The sequence below is a fragment of the Micropterus salmoides genome, unplaced genomic scaffold (genome assembly GCF_014851395.1).
Source record: "Micropterus salmoides isolate LMB-PRFRI ecotype aquatic unplaced genomic scaffold, ASM1485139v1 Ms_hic_scaffold_13, whole genome shotgun sequence".
NCBI classification, from domain to species: Eukaryota; Metazoa; Chordata; class Actinopteri; order Centrarchiformes; family Centrarchidae; genus Micropterus; species Micropterus salmoides.
In genome coordinates, this window is record NW_024040374.1 from 28188033 (window position 1) to 28208878 (window position 20846).

Sequence of the window (20846 nt, forward strand, 5' to 3'; positions counted from 1 at the left end):
GATAGAAAATTAAGATAGTATATTATTCATAAGCACAATTATTTCACATTAAGAGGGAAATTTAAACAGTTGACACAAGTAAAATGAAAAGCAGTCTAAGATGAATGAAAGTTCCAACAACCAACAGCAAATTCACGTGGATCCAATCGAGATGTAACAAACAGGACCAAGTGAACACCAGCGTGATCTTTTCGAGTCATCTCAGGACTGTAAGCCCTACTATGGTGTTTGTTTGCTATGTAGTAATGAACTTTCTTGATTCACTAAAACCGAGCTCTGCCATCACACTGTGCCGACAGAGCTCACAGCTGCCTGGGAAATAACATAAACTATTAGCAGATGAAACAGAGCTATCAGTTCCATCTCACTTGAATCAGGAACTTGTTTGCCTCTGCACAACCTTCAGGAAATACACAGGGCCTCGGCTGGTACCACGAAATGACGCCCAGACACCGAGCGCAATTAAGCCCTGCGTGGCATGGGCAGCCATTATGTATGAAATCAAATTACCTTCATTAACCTGCCAAGTTGGCTGAAGGCGTCACTACCCACTGGTTCTTTCTCCGCCCTCGCGGAGGAAGATGAATGACAAACCAAAAGAGGTGCAGCATGCTGATATCCCTGTGGAGTTCTAATACAACATCCCCTCCCAAAATTTTCTAATGCATTCATACTCATGGAAACCATTTCTGCTGCCTCCACCACGTATGTTTTAATGTTGCAAAATGAAATGCATGGCTTGAAAACAATATCGCACAATATGAGATAATTAGCTCTCCTGGTTTGACAAATGGGCCAATACTTATGTGCATACATGCTTTAGAGCACTGCATATGTTGCCTTCATGAATAGGCATTGTGCTGAATCCCAAGTTGTAATACATATATTTCTTACCATAACTCTTAATGCCTGAACAATGGCTTCACAGAAAAAACATAGCTAAATTGCACCATACTGGCAAATAAGGTACAGTGAATAAAGATATGGGATCATGGAGGAGGCTTATGGTCAAATGGCCGTCATGAAAATACAACAAATTTTTCTTCCCCTGTTAAAAAGTACACTGACTTTCTACCACCGACCTCATTTTTCACCATGGAGAATGTCAAACAGTGTTGAGTTTACACTGTTAAAGGGAAAAAATCCCCCTCACACATGGTTATTTCTCATAGGAAAACACGAATCAAGTTAACAACAAAATGCAATCCTGTCTGGTTGTGCGCATAATCATTTGGCCTTATGTAAAAATTGCCAGCAGAGGCACCAGGGGGAACTGATATTTGTGGTGACTGGCTATCACAGCCAGCATCAGAGGTAAGTGATTCTATTTAGATAGATAATAAATATGCGGTCATGGGGAACCTATATCCAAAACCCACATAATGACTTTCTGCTGTGGCTGGAGGAGGAGGTTGCCGATCAGTCTTTACAATATTTACAGCAATTTGCTCCCCTTCATCCTTCTCAGTGCTAATTCTATTTCCTCTTCATTACGGACACCATATTTTTAATGAGAGGTCCTCTCCCAGTCTAAATGTCTGCTCAATTCTTGTGTTTATCAATCACACAGAGGCTTTTAGGCTGGAGGCACACGGGTATCACATGGTGAAATAAGTCTTGAATTTCACTTAGCCGATGCACTGACTGATTGGGGAATTAGCGTGAATGATATCTTGAGAGATGGTCAAGTAAGGTGTGTGCTATATATAGTGCTCTTTCAATTGTAGAGGTCACAATGTGACTGAAGTAATTCTCAATAAATGGGGATTATTATTGTTTAACTATGACCCATATCAGACTCCAGTGTGAACTGTCCACGGCCTGAAAGTACCCCGTATGCGCAGAAGAATAAAACGACATCACACGCAGCATGCTGTCCTACAGAGGTAAACAAGGAGCCACAGAGGTTAGCTCCGGTTAGCCCCTACTTGCTAACCCTCACGATTTTCACAGGAGACTTAGAATTTCATTGCCCTCTCCCAGTTTACTCCCGGGGTCACATCCTCTCCATAACATTCAAATCCGGAAAAAAACGGATTTGGGTCACTTTAGCCTGCAGTATGAACTTGGATGTCATTTTAGAAAACAGCTTATACGTCTTTTTGGGACACTTGACAATCGACCTATTTCGTCAATTATGTATGAGGATGTGTTGCTGAGATTAGTTAGAATCTGACCTGTCATAAAAACAGATTCACAGACAGACTCCAAATGCAAGATTGGTGCACAAGTTGCTGCCAGCTACAGCTAACGGCAGTTGGTGAAAAAACATGAACAGAAACACGTAATGCACAAGATGTTATAATAATACCATAATATAAATTGATATGTTAAAGTTTCTTTAAACATCTGGCATACACAGAAGCTAGTTGCTAACTTTGTTAGCCATTTGGTGCTTCAGCTGTCAACACATTATATACACTCCAGACTTGCATTCGTGTATGAAATGCGTACTTCAAATAAACCTGTCATTCCGCTTTAAAGGGGCATTATGGAGTTTTCAGCGGCCACTAGCAGTGCGGTTTTAAGACTGCAACCAGGCGTGAACTCGTACGCGTGCTCGCTTGAAATCATGAGCGAAGATAATCTGAAACACAACCGCTTTCATACAGAAATTCTGCAATAAACGCAGAAACACATGCATGCATTTTCACACAGACATGTTCAGGCTCTGTTACTTCAATGTTCCCGTCTTAGAGGCAGATCAACACCGGCGGCGTGACGTTACCTCATTCAGCGCAGCGAGACACCTATCGGCACAATCCTCACGGGAAAAAAGGCGTGACAGCGGCTATAGACAGGCGGGGAGACTGCTTCACACAACATGCTGGAAACTCAGGTAAACCCCTACTGCAACGTTACAGCAATAGGTTTATCAGCTGCAGGTTGAACTAATCCATGCGCTCATTACATGATCACGGTACATTTACTGCATTTAGCCGAAGTGCTACATCGTTAGTTCGCCTGCTGCTTTCAGTAACTATCTTTACTATCTGTGTATCTTTCACCGGAGGCTCAGCAATATCAGCACAGCTAAATATATTGGATGATAATGAAACGGGTATGGGAGACTACGGGTAATGAGACTGTGTCACACTTTATAATAATAAGACCGCAGTAAATAAATTTACTGTAGTGTCAGTGGATGGCTCTTCCTCTGGGTTGTATATTATGTGGGTCATGTTAGTTACAGCGACTGAGTGGTGAAGAAGCTGTGTACCTGAGTATTGGTAAAAGGCAATAAATCTAAATTGAATGTTACGAAGCAAACAGTGGCAGCGGCTAATGTAGGGTTAGCTGGCTGCTCCTGGCTGGATGGAGGATAGTAAACAAATTGCTCCACATGCTTTTTACCGTTACATCATTTCCTGCAGGCTTTGACACTTTGACATAATATCTGTGGTACACAGGATAGTAATATGGGTTGCGTTAGTGAAGTAATGTGGAAAGCGATACAACTTTGCACTGGATAACATTAGGAACTGCTCGGTGTTAGCCAGCGAGCTAACGTGACTTTCTGTTTCTCCAGCTTTACTAATGCTCACTTTGCTCCTACTGAACCTGTTTGGTCTGATGGGCTTCAGCACATATACCTTTATTGTTGTTTGTATCCTTACAAGCCTGTGTTTTGTTGTGAGACGGTTGTTTTATGGTGTTAGTGGCCTGCATGTCGTTAGCGGTTGTTAGCTGCCGTGTTGTCGCTGTAGTCTGAGAGAGGCCAGGGAGCGCGCACAGGGCTGAATCCGACCCAGAGACCTCACATTAAAAGCAGAATAGTGGCTGATGCAAGCAACGGAGAACACAGGCGTGTGCTTCATTTCTAAGTGAGTTTTGAGCCCATTGACAATAAGACAATGAAAATTTGATTTATTAAAATCAAAAACTTACATATAGCCCCTTTAAGACATCTTTAACTGTCTTTGTTTACCAGGCTTTCCATTTAGGTTAAACTTTTCGTTTGTCCCTGACTTAATAAAGGGCCTGTCCTTGAAAATCTGAGTGTGTGTGTGTGAAAAGAAATTAGACACAGTACCTTTACCATCTCCTCACATCTAATTTCACTTCTCAAAAGAACATCTTCAGAATCAGGCAGACACACAGCATTACGGTAACTAAAGGAATCCTGGATAGTATGTCATTGATTGACTCTAATAGGTTACGGTAAATCAAATTTTTTTCCCCTCATCAATTACTCTCATTTATTTAGTGGACCATAACTCTATTTGTGAATGAAAATCTTATACAAAAGACAAGAAAAATTAGCTTGTGGGTGGTGGATTGCTGGAAAAGGAAGAAAATGAGGTGTCTAACCCAAAGTGACATTTACAAATTACCTGTTAATTTCAACTGGGTTGAGGGATGATAGGACTGAATTACACTGACAGGAGGGTAACCGGGTAATGAAAGCCGAGTCTGTAGTGGCCAAAATAGGTAACCTGCACTTAGAGACAAAGTGGGTTTATTCCATGTGAGCACCTGAAGTATTTTCAGTGTCTTATCTGAACTGTATTCTGTCCACACCCACCTGAGAGGCTTGTGCCACCCTACAATCTACTTTTGGTCCAATTAAGTGGAGGCTAGATGATGAATAGTTACAATCAGCCTTGTTTTAGAGGCCTGTACTCAGGAGGATACTAACCATGCAGAGAGAGTACGAGAGAACGTCCAGGTGTCAGAGTGCAAGGTGAAGTGACGAGACTTACAGCAGTGTCACCTTGAATCTGTCCCCACTAATGTCTGCTAAAAAAAGTCCCTCTCAGTGCTGAGACAACAAGGCGCAAAAAGTGGTCCACCCACCACCACCACCACCACCACCACCAATGCCCAGAGCAAACATTAGGGAAGAGAAAACAGTGCCAAGTGGAAACGGGTGACATTTGAATTGAATACCTCAATAATGGATGCAATCTCCCTTTAACCTCCATTTAGCTGGCAGAGCCATAGCGGCACAAAATCAAGACAGGATCCCTCAGGTCAATAGAAACAGAGGACGTTGGTTAATGATGCCTGTACTCCTCTCAAAGCATCATGCTAGATGCAGGAGGAAAGATAAAAGGCCCCCGTGCCTATTAGTAGTGGAGAGAAAGTACATTTCTGTTTTGTGGAATGTGGATTTAAACATAACTATAATCCGTCGTATTGTGTCCTCATGTTTGTCAGCTTCTCTCATAGGTCAGGAGTTTCCTACACGTGAGAGAAAGAGGAAGAGGGACAAAAAACGAGTTCAATTAGGACTGTGAGCTGATTTGCCTGAAAAAGGTCACCCAAGTCTTCACAGCAATCTTACTCTTGTAGGATACTTGCTGGAAACTCCTTAACAATCTCTACTGTGGCTGTACAGAGGACTAGACTCCACCCTGACCTCTTTAGAAAGGCCGGCCCAGCTTCTTCCTCACTCTCGTCTGACCGGAGAAAACTAATGAGTGTGAGGTTGTGGGTAAAACCTAATGGGGCTCAGTAGTTTTTGCTCCGGGCTGACTGCTGAAAATGAACATTTAACCACAGCTCGAGTAATTGAAAAAATGACAAGCAGTACATGCAGGCCATCGCCCCACACAAACACACACACACACACACACACACATACACAGCATCCAAATTATTCTGATTATTTGCCACCTCCAGATTAGAAGCGCCTCTCCACACTGTCACTTACATCACCAACCAGGAGTAGTGTCAGAATACACAGGAAAAAGCAGAGATGTGGAAGTACATCAATTAAAATGAGACTGTTACCCTCTAGTTATGCCAGCTATGGAGTAAGTGCAGAGAAGCATGGCCTTGATGTTAGACCTAACTGTGTGGAAGCAGGCTGCACAGTAATAAGCTCCATCTATAAGAAGGAACCTTCTCAGGGATAAAGCATCAACACGTCTCTCTGTTTGAGAAAACAAAAAACAAAATGTAATGTTACTCAGAGTTTTTCTGAGATTAACTTTGCTCACAGCTCCACCTGCCTGTCATTTATTGACACTGACACATGTGTCTTTTGAAAGTCAAACTGGAATGATGGTGCATGAATGGTGTAAACTTTCACCCACAATACATATACCTTGTGTAGTATGTTAAGTTCCACATCACAAAAAAGTAAATTAGAAAATCAGAATACAGATGCAGAAGAAGAAATCTGTTTTAGTGTATGAGTATCAGCTTTGATGCCTCAGTGGAGCGACTTTGATATTTAACTATATCTAACACTAAAACAGCTGTGGTGGTCACTGCTCAATTAAATTCAGATACTAAACACTATTAAGTGAATACTGGCCATACATATTTCAGATTGATTAGTTTAGTGAGCAATTAAAGATTATTCGGTTTTTGTACCTCTAAACTATGCTTATTATTACTTCACTTTGACATAAAACAACTTTTTCTGCTGAAGGGGTAAAGCTTCTCTGTGTTCACCTTAAATCTCTGCTTAACAGATGTTCATACAAACAGGGTTGTGACATCACAGCTAGTGTGGAGCCAATTATGGTCCAATATGTAACTAATAAACGTGTGATGTGGAAACCCGAAGCTTCCAGCACCTATAGAAGACATGAAGAAGATATCACATGTCCAGCTGTTCAACTTTTGGAACCTGCAATACTTGCATACACTGTGGATAAGGAGAAGATTTAAATAAACGTTTCTGTGGAAAAACCAGATCAGACACTATTATTAATGAATTAATTCCAAGCAGAGTATTTGTATGTCTTAAACATGTGTAGAAGGGATGTTTAAGTAAACGTACATATGTAAGTATTAAATAAATATATAATATAAAATAAAATGTCACTACGCAGGCAAAATAACCTGTCAACGTTACATTATTATGATGATGTGATTACAGATGCATTAATATGTACACAGCATTTTAACGTCTTAGCTGGCTGTGGTGGACCATTAAATAAATCTGGTTTAATTTAACATAAAACTATTCTTTTTTTAAACTATAGCACCCAAATAAATTACCTACTGTAACTAATTTGTGACAGACTCGTGTTAATTTTTTTTAAAACTACTGTTAAAGACTGTGTCCAGAGAATTTAGTCTAGTAGTTAAATTATGTCTGCTTTAAATTGCTGTGTTATTAGTTGTGGACCACAGGAACACTTGGGTGCCTCAGGAGGTAGTGGTGATTTAAAAAATATAAAATAAGACTGATTAAAGCTAAATTATTATCTCAGACATTAACCAGATTGAACACGAGCACTGAAACCGTGATCCATCATAATAGTTGAACATTATCTTAAATGTCCAATGGCTATTCCATTTATGAATGTTATGCCTGATGGATGATGGCAATTAACAAAATTTAATCTCCAAAGAGTTCTCAGAATTCTCCCCCCACATTGAAACACATGTCCTTAGAAAAGGTAATGCCTTGTTTGGTGTGCAGTCAGTAGATTTACCATATCACTTCAAAGGATTTATTGTGCTTTCAGTCATTTTTCAAACATTATCTGAAACAGATTTGACCGCTAAACTGAGATATCAATCGCCCTATGGGATTTTTAAAAAAGATATTTGTACAGACCTACATTTGCAATTATGAGCAGTTAATGGGGCAGACTCACATCTTACACTTTGTTCCAATGAAAACAGCATTTCTCTTGAACACTTGGACACTTTAACACAACCTGAAACAAAAGGGCCTTGTTCTTCTTCCTGACAGAATGAAGCCTCAGCATACAGATGGCCTGTGTGTGCAGTCTGGGTCTCTCGCTGTCCGGAGACCGGAGATGCAGTCTTTATGTAAATTATGTCTGGTACTAATGGTTCAGTCATGGGTTTGTAACAACCAGAATTATTTTAGGTGAAAGATTAATATCCTATTGGAAGAATAAGGAGGCACAAGTATAACTTCAATCTTGCAAGGTGTTGTGTCCATTGGTGACTATTTTTCTACAGGTTACAGAAACTATCTACTCCTACTGTACATAGATAGCTACATCAAAGGAGCTGTGCATGTAGTTGTAAGTGAACTTACATGTAACAAGTCGTTAATGATTAGACAGTTGTGAATTAAGCGAAATGGCAATTCAGTCTGGTTCCCCTTCGAGGGAACTCAAACTGCGTCGGTGACGACACTATGGGAACACCTCTGGGCGTGGCATGGCTGAACTATGAATGAAACTACTCCAATCCTATTGGTGTTACTAGAACGGTAGTGTGTGATGGCGTAACCGGAGGGGGTATATAAGCACACTGGCACATAGGACACATTAGCCCTTTCTATGAAGCAAGGCACTCCAGGCGGGGTGAGGTGTGGCGGACCGACACAGAGTCTCGCGCCCATTATGCAAACTGGCACATCAGATCCTCCTGTGGTCCCAGCAGAGGCTGCTGTCCCTCAGAACGATGTACATCCCTGGGACCCAGAATCAAGGAGCAGACCTGCTGTCAGGGGCTGAGGCCCAGAGAATGGAGACTCCACCCCGAGGTGGTGGAGTTATTATGCGAAGAGTTCGGCCCCATAGACGTGGACTTGTTTGCGCCCCGAGAGACGGCGCACTGTCCCCTGTGGTTCTCCCTCTCGCCCCCAGCCCCGCTAGGGCTGGATGCCATGGTGTAGACGTGGCCGAGGCTGCGTCTGTATGCGTTTCCCCCAGTCGCTCTGCTCCCAGGGTTCTGGTCCGCCAGGACGGCGTCAGTCTACTACTAGTAGCCCCGTTTTGGCCGGCACGAGTGTGGTTCTCGTTCTTAATATTGCTCCTTGAGGGCCCGCCCTGGCAGGTCCCTCTGAGGAGAGACCTGCTGTCCCAGGCAGAGGGCCGGATCTTTCACCCGCACCCCACCCTGTGGCAGCTATGGGTCTGGCCCCTGAGGGGGCCCAGTTCCTAGAGGCAGGCCTGACGAGAGGAGCAGTCGAGACGCTGCTCAGCTCCGGAGCCCCGTCCACGAGAAGGATGGGGAATGTGTTCACCACCTGGTGCAGAGAACGGGCGGTGGAGCCAGTTACCTGCTCGGTAATTGTGATACTGGAGTTCCTCCAGCACCGTTTCTCCACTGGCCTCTCCCCGTCCACGCTCAAAGTGTATGTGGCTGCCATTGCAGCATTCCACGCCCGTCTGAGTGATGGGCCCTTGGGGAGGCTTCCACTGGTCGTGCGCTTCCTCCGTGGAACCCGGAGGATGAGACCCGTGATTCGTTCCAGGGTTCCCACCTGGGACCTGGCAGTGGTTCTAGAAGCGCTGGCTGAGGCCCCCTTCGAACCCCTGGAGTCGGCTGAGGCCAAGCACCTGACCCTTAAGATGACCTTTCTCCTCGCTATCACCTCTCTGAGGAGGGTGGGGGATCTCCAGGCACTTTCGGTTTCTCCCCGATGCCTGGAGTTTTCCCCGGGGAGGGTCAGGGCCATCCTGCACCCTTGTCCAGGTTATGTCCCTAAGGTTCCGGACAGACTGGCAGGGTCCATGGTGCTGCAAGCGTTTCATTCCCAAAATCATGTGACGGCAGAGGACGGGAGACTTCATCTGCTCTGCCCTGTCAGAGCACTGAGTATTTACACTCTGAGGTCTTCCCGGTGGAGGAAAGCAGACCAGTTGCTCGTGTGTTTCGGGTCCCCCAAGGCTGGGCTCCCCGCTTCTAAACACACCATCAGCAACTGGATCGTTCAGACTATTTCCCTGGCCTATCAGGTGCGCGGTTTGCCTTCACCTATGGCCGTAAGGGCGCACTCTACTCAAGGCATGGCAGCTTCTAGGGCCCTCCTCGCAGGGGCGTCACTCCAGGATTTGTGTGACGCGGCTGGCTGGGCCACCCCTCACACTTTTATCCGGTTTTACAGTCTGGAACTTCCTTCTGCACCCGGCACCCGTGCGCTGTCCTCCTAGTCGTGCCGTCAGGTTCTGCATGCTGGGGGCAGGCAGGGTTTCGGCGTGGCCTAAGTGGGTATCTCATTCCCATAGTGTCGTCACCGACGCAGTTCGAGTTCCCTCGAAGGGGAACGAGACACTGTGTCGGTCCGCCACACCTCACCCCGCCTGGAGTGCCTTGCTTCATAGAAAGGGCTAATGTGTCCTATGTGCCAGCGTGCTTATATACCCCCTCCGGTTACGCCGTCACATACTACCGTTCTAGTAACACCAATAGGATTGGAGTAGTTTCATTCATAGTTCAGCCCTGCCACGCCCACAGGCGTTCCCATAGTGTCGTCACCGACGCAGTGTCTCATTCCCCTTCTCAGGGAACAAGGGTTACATACGTAACCCGAGACGTTATCAGGCTAATATAGTAGTGATCTTAGCATCTTAGATGTTGCAGATGTCAAGATTTAAGCTACTCTTAATCACTTTATTATTGCCTATTTGTGAACGGGTTGTAACCTCACATAAAAATGAACTATTCGCCAGCTTTGTTGGTTACCTTTGACACCCTGTAAGCCACTTCCTATGTGAAGAATTCGGGTCGGATTTTCTGCTAAATCCATTGGTTTATGTAGGCTATGACGTTCAAAGGCACTCCTGAGCCTCTGGCTTACTGATTCTGAATCGCACACACCGCAACAACACCGCAGATAACGAAATGGAGTCTGCCAAAACCAAAAAACAACTGGCTCCCAGCACAACACAAATATCAACACAAACTCCATGTAAGGACAAAAAAAAAAAATTAAAAAGTTTTATGGGCTGAAGCCCGTCAGGCCAAAAGAGAATCAGATTGATGTCAGGCAATGTCAGGGTTGTCTTTCATCCTACTGGACAGGTAAACTAACATTACTGCAAAGCATGTGAAATATTTTGTGTTTTAGTTGGCTCAAGTTAGATAACATTAGCTATCTGGCTAATGCTGAGCAGTTGCCAATGTTATCCGTTGCAAAATACTATAGTTGTAACGTTATGGCTTGTAACATTACTTCACCAGCTAAAATGTTGTGAAGTGTTCATGCTCGGTACATGGGTACCAATGATGCAGTATTAAACACCTGCTGCAGAGCCCTCCTGCCCTGGGCCGTGTACATCGTATAGCTGTTCCCAGTCGGGATGCCTTCTATTGCTTAACAAGATCTTGGCACGGGAATTTTGCCTTCTTTTCCTTAAATACAGCTGTTTCTGTGCATTCTTAACCAGCGTGGAGCAAGGGTCAAGTTAACCGAATATTTTCTGTCATGGACTGAACTATGTCAAAATAATTTTAAAATCTGAAGGCCGTCAGTTATTTTGACAGATCAATACTAAGAGAATTCACATGCAACACTGTCAATAACTAAATGTAGACCACCTGCAGTAGAACTCCCTTTCCAGTTGGTGGCGAGTGTGCATATTGTCTGGCAGCCTGACATCACACAAAATGTTGGAAACTCCAGCTACATTGACTGCATTTAGACGAAATGACACATCGGCGTTAGATAGCCAACCAGCTTTTCAATAACTTTTTGTGATGATTACAACAACGGTTAGTGAGCTAGACTGAATATTATAAATGAGATTGTTGCCACACTTTAGTATAACAGTTAGACCATAGTAAGTAACGTTACTGTGTTCCTGCACCACAATGCACTATACTGCATTGTAGCAGTAAAAACATGTAGTCCAAAACACATCCCATCAGTAAATCCCCAGGGACTGCTGCCGCATCATTTCATATTTGCCGGCAGACGTATGTCATTATAACCGTAATAACGCCGATTTAATGGTAAACAACTATGATATCTTGTATTCGAAATTAGCCGCTGAACTCTGACCTTTCGAGTGACACCAAATCCGACCCAATAGGAGCTCACATGTCCGTTTCACAGCCTTCAATAGCCAACGAGAGCCTGCGCTGTAAGGAAGGGCAGCCCCTATTATTTCATGGGTAGGCCGAGCCAATTGCAAGCAATTGTGCCGATGACTGGAACTTCGTGTAGCCAATACAATTCTGAAAATAATGATATCCAGTAGGAAGTTCATGATCTACCAGCAAAAAAACACATCTGTGTCGAGCTACCAGCTGATACGGAGCGATGCAGCAGCTGCCGCCTGCCGCCAAGGGGCGGTGCTGTTTTAGAAAAAATACGACATACACTTAGAAAAACCTGTGTATTGGTATGAAATTTAAACTAGGACTAGGTCGTGCTTTATCCTGTGGCCCTACAGAGTTTTCAAGCTAATAAGTCCCACCTATAGTTGTCTGCATGCATTTGTTAGCAAGCATTTTCAAGTGGAAATGAAAAATATATTAGTTTTAGTGTGTTTAAACTTATATTAATCAATTCCAGTAGCACTTACAATCATTCTGACTTATGGGTTAGATACTCCAGAGTGTTATCTTTCAGAGAAGCCCAAAACCCTGCATATACTCAAATGGTTCAAGAACTACATTCACATACATTTACTTTGGATATGCCTTGAATAGGCGTTTTGCATGAATTTTACAGGAATGTTAGTTTCCATGAAATGGAAAGCGGAGTGTTATTTGCTTCTGTATTTCCTAAAAAAACACAAAGCTAGGGAGGGACTGGTTGCAGATATTGATTGGCATTTACAGTAGCCAGCAGTTGAATGTGCGTTACGGCCTCACCCTGTAATGCAGTCTCTGTACAGACTGGTTCCAGCTCCCAGTGAATGAACATGGCAGCTGGACCGGGACAGAGCACAGCCTCTGAGACCAGTTTGACTACTGGGAATATAGTACAGAGGTGGGGTTTTTTGCTGGGTGTGACTCTTGGCGGTTTCGCAAAAAAAAATGCTATCAAGGGCTGAAACGATTCATCGATTAATTCGATTACTAAAAAGCATTGACGCAAATTCTTTGCATCAATGCTTTGTTTAATCCATATAACTATAGCCTACTGTTTCGCACGGACATTTATTAAAATAGCGAGGGACGAAGAAAGTATGGGGTTATTTCAAGCTAAAAGAAAACAGCAACTCTGTAATGATACAGCCTGTCTCCCGTAAAACGAAACTTATGTCGCCTACCGCAACAGCACGACGGCATCTGACGACAAGCGTCAAGTCCACGGAGCGGACCACAGACAAGGTAACAGTAACAGCAACTTAAGCATTTACCTGAAATTATGATTGTTGAGTTTAAAGCTAGCAAAAGTAAGCCGCAGTCCTCAGCTGTAAATGTAAATACGTGCGTTTGTTGTTCTCCGCCTGGTTGGGCTGTGAGTTTGGGCTGTAATTGGGTTGGGTTGAATCGCTGAAATTATCTGTGGAAGCTTCGAGCACTAAAATCATCGTTAGCTGCAGCCCTAAAGGTATCAATCAAGATCTTATGTCCATCAAGAAGTTCATAAATCATCTCAGTACTGGATTCCCTGTTGGTCTTTGAGGCTGTGTGGGAAGCTGGGAAGCTTGCTGTGCACAGTTTGGTTGCCTACTCGGGTTTCCTTTCTGGCGCCAATACCCGCCAACATTTCCCTGCTGGGTTTCCCCGACCCTTGGCCTGAAAACCTCCAGTGCTTTTGTAAAGGTTTAAACACCTTTATACAGTCTAAGCTAATTTGACCACTAGTTGCATGGCTAACTGAGCCAATTAAATAATGGCAGCTAGTTAGCAGCAGTTAGCTGCATGTTACTTCAGCAACAAGTAAAGCTATCTGTCCATCAGGAAACTCCATACATCACAGAGAATTGTGGCAGAGCAGTTCTGTATGTTGACTGAGATTCAGTCGTGATATGCATAGAACATAATAGATTTACGGGATTATGGAAATTAAGGGATACTTTTGGTTTCCACATAAACCAGATTGTTGTTTTAGTCATTGCAACCATCAGGCAGTCATTGTGACAGGCGGCATTCCTATTTTATTCTTATAGGAATCCAAAGAAAGAAGTCAAGTCTTATCCAAAAAAATCTGATTATAGAGCCGCAACAATAAGTCGATAAATCAATTAGTCGACAGACAAATAATCAGCAACTATTTTGACTGTAAATTAACATTAATTTTTCAAGAAAAAAAATCTCGGTTACAGATTCTCATTTGTGAGGTTTTGCTGTTTATATGTGTTTTATGTGATAGAACACTAAATTTAGTAAATTTTTTGAATTTTGCACTGTTGATCAAATAAAACAAGATATTTGAAGCTGTCACAGTGGGTTTTAGAATTAAAATTATAATGGACATTTTCCCCTTTTTTTGTCATTTTACACTCTACTACACAAAATAATTATATGATTAATTGATAATGTTAATTGATTGTTAGCTGCAGCTCTGCTACATTCATGCACATACTGCCTTTTATGCCTTAATATTGTTGAGTTTTTGGCAAAATGAACATACAGAGCATATCTTTTGATGCTAAATAACAACCTTCTCACTGGTCAAGTACAAGAGGTTAATAATGAATTAGTCATGTAGAGCAATCTCAAGCTCTACACCTGCCAACTGCAGTCTGTCTGCACTCAGGCTTAGACACTACACACACAACTCCTTCTTTTTTCATATTTTAAAAAACAAAATCTCAAATGAGGAAATTGTGCATCAGTTATGCAGATACATTTATAATAATAAGCCAGATATTTCTTTTCATTATTCCACTTCCAGTACTGACCTTCTTTTCCAAACACTCCACCTGTTTTTCCTCTCCTCCCACTTCGTTGTAGCCTTTCCCCTTGGCATCTGTGGAGTCTTCATTACCACCGCATATAGATGCTGCTGCCCTGCCAGCCGGCTGTAATGAGGGAGAGACTCTGTATATGGACACCAGTTCAATCCAGACCACTGAAAATGTTTTAATAATTCGTAATGGATCGCTTCCGAGGTGATGAGGGGTCAAGTGATTGGCCACAACACAGTTGATAGTGATTAATTCAAATGCCTTTTGATACTTGAACTGGCTCCTACTTCTGTCATTGCCTTTATGTAGTACAGTCCTCATTCATAACTGTCAAGAACCTACTCATCTGTATCCCTAGCTTATTTGGGTGAAAATCACACATAAAATGTGTTTTCCACCACAGAAAAAAGAGAGGACTAATCTTATTTCTTTTGACACTTCCCTATAATGATTTTTTGGAAGGGAGGATAATCCTTGGATGGACATGAGCCTATCACATATCTGCACGTCTGGTAAAAGCAGGAGATGCAAGCTGACTTTCAGATGTACCCTCCAGCTTCTGCCACCATTAAGGTTGGTTGGGGTGAAGGGGTAAAGAAGAGGTAGAAGACACTAACAAGATCATGCAATATTAATGAGGTTTTGAGATGTGGGACATGCTAGGCAAATTGGCCACTGTATATGCAGGAAAATAATATCTTATACAAGCATGAGGAGGACAGAGAGAAAAGGGCCACAACAGGTGTGAATGTATACAAAAGAAAAATTACCTGTTGTTTTTATTATTATTATTATTTTGGATAACATAGACATCATCAGACATATTTTCGTACCTGGATGTGGAATAACTGGGATGGTGGAAAAACCTTTAGCTTATCTGAGAACTGGTCTGAGCAGTAATTAGGCTGGCACTGTCCAATCAAATAGACTTTCTAGTATTTACATGTAACTGGAGATGCAACCTATGAATTTCCAAAAAATATCAAAAACATACTCTTATTACTCGTTTGTATTTAATTTTGGTCAATACTAGTAAAAAAAAGTGATTGTGCCTTTCAAATCTTTACATTTTATCCGCTTGGCCTAGCTACCACTTTTTGTTCCTTCTGCTTTTGTCCACTTAACAATAGTACAAAAACAGTCAAAAGTCTCGGATTTACACAGGCTTTTATACATTTCTCAAGTTAGGAACACACATCCACATTTATGAGGAGGTCATGTGGCCTGACACTTCGACATTCACTGAATAAAAAAAGGCGATATTTGGTGAAAGTCATCCACAGAGTTACCTTCAACTAGCTTACTTTGCATTGTAGGAGTAGCCAAATATTTCTATCCTGAAATATCAAGATGTTTAACTTATCAGTACAATTCATAAATCCGTATTTGTTGTCTGAAAACTGATTCATACACATGACATTTCACCGAACAATATACAGTATATATAGTATATAGTACATTTTTCAATACAATTATTTAGAATAGTTTGTTATACAATAATTTCTCCATGTGATGGAAAACTATACTGATCTTGTTTATATATGATTTATTGAACCTCATAAAGACATTTGATGGAATAAAAACAAGCTGCTGGCCAAGTGCAAAAAAGGTTTTGTTGGATCATAAAAACTTTCTTATACTTACTAAGGTTATAGAAGTCCAATGGAAAATTCTGCTAGATATAACAGTGTAAAAAACCAAATGAATCTAATAGTGGTTGAGGTCTGCAAGAAAGTTTCCCATCTTCTTCCAGCTCTGGCAGTACTGAGCTAAATGTTATATTGCCAAACTGGTTAACTATTTGCTAATTTACTAATATGCAAAAAGGAAGTAATTAGAAAATATCACAGAGAAGCACTTGTTTGTTGCTGGGAAACATAAGGTGAATAAACTTATGTAAATGCACATAACACATCTACAACAACTGACTTCACCAACAACACCATTTTTTTATAGACTTACAGACCCAAGTAGGTCAGCAATCACACAAATTGGTCCAACTCCATTTTCATTTGAAATGTATAGATGATAAAGGTTGTGTCCACGCAAATTCAAAAAACAAACTGTTTCATGGTTTGGGGTTCTGTGTTTCTTCTGTCCTGCCTTGTTTATTCTCATGTTCAGTTTAGTTCACATTACCAGTTCTGTCTCATTTCCTGTTTTCTTATCTTAGTTCTTAGTCCTGCGTTCTAGTTCTGTGCCTTCTTAGTCCTGTGTCTTGGTTTATGTCTTAGTGCTTAGTCCTGGTTCTGTGTCTTAATTCTTAGATCTGGTTTGGAGTTTATCATTTCCCATTTAGATGTTACATGTTTTCCCTGTCATTTATTGTGTTAGTCTGTCCTGTCCATGTCATCTGGTTCTGTATTTTGTGAGTGGTTTGTTCTTGTGTCAAGTTTCAGTTTGTTTGTGTGCCCTGTCTGTTCTCTCCTTGTGTCTGTGTCTTAGTCCTTAGTCCTATGTCTCCAGGTTAGTGTAGTCCTGTTTCCTGTTTGGTCATGTCTCTGTTCCCTGCCCTGGTTTTGATCAGTTATGCAGTTGTTCCCTGTTTTCTGTTTTACTTTGGTAACTCTGTCCTTGTGTGTCCCCATTTGCTTTAATTCCTGTTTAATTTTGTAGTGATCGGTTCTCACGTGTCCATGTCTAGCTTTGTTTCCTGTTGTTTGGTTACCTGATGTGCTTCCCGCCCTGCTCGTTACCTGGTGTTTAAATGTTGGCTTCTTCTGTTCACTCTTTGTTAGATCCTTGTCATCGTCATTTGTTGAGTGTTCTGCTCTGTTCCTCATGCTTGGATTATTTCTCTGTCTGTTGGATTGTATCTGCTTTGCCTGTTCTGGATTCAGCTTTTGTTTGGACTATTTACCTTGTGCTTCCACGTAAGCCTGTTTTTGTTCATGTTAATAAATCTTTTGTAAAACTGCATCCTCCTCGCCTGTTGTCTGCATGTGGGTCCACATCTAAGTCTGCACTCAGCCACCCTCATGACACACCATCAAAATTGAGTTCTACAATAGGCATTACCAACACTATTAATATTTTTTAGCAAAGACATTGCAGAAGAAAGCACTGCAACACTGCTGCACGTGAGAGAGACAGTCCCAGTGGGAGAAATGAGACCATCTGCCCCATCTGCAGGTGACTGTCCCCGGATAGAGGATGGAGTTAAGCTGACACAGCGAAAGAGAGCAGCAGGGCAAACTGTCCTGCTATGAAGCTGCTGTAGCAGGCCCTGTAATAGGCCCACTACTGTTGTTTTAGAGAAACATTTCGTTTATAACTGACTATGTGCCAAAGGGGCACTGCTTCCAGTGTTGAATAACATCTTGGGTGTCTCACCAGGGGGGGATACTGTAGCCATGGATTTGTCACTGGCTGAGAAAGGGTGAGAATCCACTATGCTGGGTACACTACATCACAAAGAAGCATCATTTTAAATGATGAAACAGCTTAAAAATATAAGTTTAGGGAGTCATAAATGGTCATCAACCACATTCCTGTTTTGGAAAGTATACAAGCTTCTGATTATAGGTAGATTTAACACTGAAAAAGAAAAAAGCTGGTATCAGTTCATTACTGGTATTGACCAAAACCCTGGGTTCAAGCATTTAAGTGCTGTTAAAAAGTTCCATTTTGTTATAAATGCTAATTATATTGAATTAAATTGCAAACATTGCAGTTTTGTTACTGAAAGGAAGGGTGCCTGAAAAAAACTTTTCAAAACTGATTTCGAGAAAGCATCTCCGCCTCACCCCTGTGCACTTGGCTTGACAATGCACTGATTCAACTCCAAATACTCATTATACAAATACATAGCCTGAGGTAATGCAAACCCAAACATCCGAAGCAAATTAGACGATGCAATTCTGTGGAGGAAAGACACTACCATTAACATCTTACTTAACGATGTTACTGTATTTTGGATCAAAGGAGTGAGGGCTGTGAGATAACCCTGTTTTGCTTTCATGTTTAGATATGCTGGTTGGACACATGATATATATTTTAGCCAGAAGGAAATAACTTACCTACCATCAGTGTATGAGCAAATGGGGCTGATAAAGAGACTTATGGCAATTTGACATGCTTCTGTTGTAGCCAAAGAAGACTTTATCAGCAACATAAACTAGGACAAACCTGGGCCACTTCATCATACTAAAGAATATGAGGTGCAAATATCTGTCCAAGTAGCTGTGTAAACACATTAAAGAAAACAACAGAATTCATTAGGCCAGGATTAACTTATGAAAGATAATTAAAGTTACCCTGTGGAGTTTTCATTGTAAACAAACATGGTTTTGTTTGCATTCAGCGTTGCTCACCAAATGGTTTGTGTGTATCCTTCAGGCCTTACAAACATGCTAAATGCATTTTATATCTCACAAAACATTTGCAAAGGTTTTTTGAATGTTTTAAAACCTGTATTGTTAGAACTTACAGTCTTTTTCTTCTCCTTTATTGGTGCAGTGCCACAGCTAACTGTCAATATGCACTGCCACACTCGGCAGAAACATGTTTCACCTCACCTGGTATGAATGTGCAAACATGAGAGCAATAAGTCGTATTATAAAGTGCAAGGTTACAGACTCCGGTTTGCAGTGCACATTCCCTGATGACACAGCCAACAGTTTCATTTTGTTTGATGAACATGATACAGCTTCTAAAATCTAAAGCTAAGAAGCCTGCTAACAGCATTGATCCTGCCCTTGGTTTTATGGGCTCCAGTTGGCCACAGATAACATAAATGTTCTTGGTCAAAACTTCAAGGGCAATCCTGATCATATTTTATGATATCTGCTCTCCTAGGAGAGGAGTTTGTATGCAATTGTGAAATCAGGTAATAATTAAAGAGAGGGAAAAATAGCATTTATCATTACACTAATTTCAATTAAGTAATGCAGTAACAGTTAAACTGTCTATGCAATATGTGCTGATGACATAGCAACATGAGTCCAACCTTTATTCCCCCCACCTGGGGTAAATAATTTGCACTCATCTCTATTGGCAAACTGTGGATTTGACAATGGCTCATCTTTTCATTTGTCACTCTCACTCTTTGTGATGCTTTGTGATGCTTTGTGAAGCCAATATCTATTAAAAGGCAAACTCCATTAGCTAAAAGCATGTTTTACTTTATTTGTTATAACCTACAATTCCCTATGTGACTATTATTAGTTCCAATACATCACCAGTACATTATTTTTGATAACTTTTAAAAATGCCACCCCAGACATAACAAGCAACCCATTTTTCTCAAACAGAAATCATCAAATAACATCTTGATTGCATCATAAGGCTATAAGGAGATAAGAGTGTATTTGGTAAATGGAACATGAATCCACAAAACAACAAACCAAATGCATATCATCCATTGACGGAAACATCTGTGAATCATTATGCAAACTTAGGTTCATTCTTCAGAGTTCAATTCATTAAGGAGTATTGTTAGTTTCAGTGGCTGAGCCCTTATTATCATGCATTTAGGAAATGAGGCAAATAGAAAAGGCATAAGAGCCCAATCAATAGCTCTTTTCATTTTGTTTTAATGGCCACATCTTTTTTTCCCTCGTGGACTAAAAAGAACACAGGGGAGGTTGGTGTTACAACCATAAGATGTAATTTCTCTGCAGGAAAAAAAAAACATAATAATGCCTCCTACCCCTTTTCTGCATATTCCTATAACATTCTGCCAAATTGAGTATGGATTTAACATCAAAAGGTTACATGAATTTTTCAAATGAGATATTAAAGTCAATATTTCAACCAAAGGATATTTCAATTCAGGGGCTTACATGATGTGCTAAGATGAGCTGGCTTGCAGGCATGGCTGCTACAGTTTTGCCACAAAATGTACTTGCTAGAAAAGTCAAACCCAGAGATTTTGATGTCAGACATGGCAGGAAATATAAAAATGCCCCAAATCACTCCCATTTCAAAGGACAACAAGTCTATATGTTAACACACTACAGCACAGCTTCTGTGCCATCACTGTGGGAGAAGAGGCCATTGAGTATCCATAATGCCTAGATTTTTAGTGAAAGCACTTAATCAATTAAAATACACTATTCTGTACCATTGCCTGGTCTACCAGCAGCCTGTGACACTGCTTTGGAGGATTTAAGTGTTCTCTGAGTCATTTCAACAAAAGGGGCCAGTATGATTCCAAATATCAGATAAGTTTTGTACAAGTGTGCATGACTACCAAAGCGGTCCATGCGTGAAGTATAATTTAAGTTTATTAAGTTTAGCTATCCTTAAAATTACATTTTATTTTGAGTGGTGAGTGGTCTCTGTTTCCGGTTTTAGACTTTCTTGTTCTATTTTCATTGTACAACGGAACAAGCCAACCCTTTGGTGCGCTAAATTACATTGCACGTC

General features: G+C 41.5%; 1 protein-coding gene across 2 annotated transcripts in view; it reads right to left on the minus strand.

Moving 5' to 3' along the window:
• The window catches only part of LOC119901196, a 159990-nt gene that overhangs the window by 95679 nt on the left and 43465 nt on the right, over positions 1-20846 (minus strand). For both annotated transcript variants that reach the window (XM_038716749.1, XM_038716751.1), the window contains one exon: positions 14472-14591. The gene's annotated coding sequence lies outside the window, so the exon portion shown is untranslated. The remainder of the gene's footprint in view (positions 1-14471; positions 14592-20846) is intronic.